The sequence below is a fragment of the Pongo pygmaeus genome, chromosome 13, assembly GCF_028885625.2.
Source record: "Pongo pygmaeus isolate AG05252 chromosome 13, NHGRI_mPonPyg2-v2.0_pri, whole genome shotgun sequence".
In the NCBI taxonomy this organism is placed as follows: domain Eukaryota; kingdom Metazoa; phylum Chordata; class Mammalia; order Primates; family Hominidae; genus Pongo; species Pongo pygmaeus.
This window is the reverse complement of record NC_072386.2, coordinates 82,480,346-82,481,073: the sequence shown is the minus strand read 5'-3', so window position 1 is coordinate 82,481,073 and position 728 is coordinate 82,480,346. Positions and strand designations below refer to the sequence as shown.

The window sequence follows — 728 nt, the reverse complement described above, 5'->3', positions numbered from 1 at the left end:
CTTCTCCTATACTAATAAGATAAATGCAAATCCAGATTACCACAGGATATGATAAATTCACCTACTAAATTGGCAAAGATCTAAAATTTTGATATCATTGTGTAGATGATATCATTGTGTAGGTGTTGTATCTATTAAGACAAATACTCATACTTTGTCTTCAGAATTCTGAAACCGCCATTGAAAAAGTATAACTGAGACAGTAAAAGAGATCTAACCTAAGACTATACTTTCAGGGATCATTTCTATAGTTCATTACTAAAGAAGTTTCTCTGAACGTGTAGAGCACCCATACAAACAAATGGAAGAACATTCCATGCTCATGGATAGGAAGAATCAATATCGTGAAAATGGCCATACTGCCCAAGGTGACTTATAGATTCAATGCCATCCCCATCAAGCTAACATTGACTTTCTTCACAGAATTGGAAAAAACTACTTTAAAGTTCATATGGAACCAAAAAAGAGCCCACATTGCCAAGTCAATCCTAAGCCAAAAGAACAAAGCCGGAGGCATCACGCTACCTGACTTCAAACTATACTACAAGGCTACAGTAACCAAAACAGCATGGTACTGGTAGCAAAACAGAGATATAGACCAAGGGAACAGAACAGAGCTCTCAGATGTAATACCACACATCTACAACTATCTGATCTTTGACAAACCTGACAAAAACAAGAAATGGGGAAAGGATTCCCTATTTAACAAATGGTGCTGGGAAAACTGG

General features: G+C 36.8%; 1 pseudogene; it reads left to right on the top strand.

Moving 5' to 3' along the window:
• The first annotated feature begins 220 nt into the window (after window positions 1-220).
• On the top strand, window positions 221-305 carry LOC129044840 (small nucleolar RNA U3; annotated as a pseudogene).
• The last annotated feature ends 423 nt before the right edge of the window (window positions 306-728 follow it).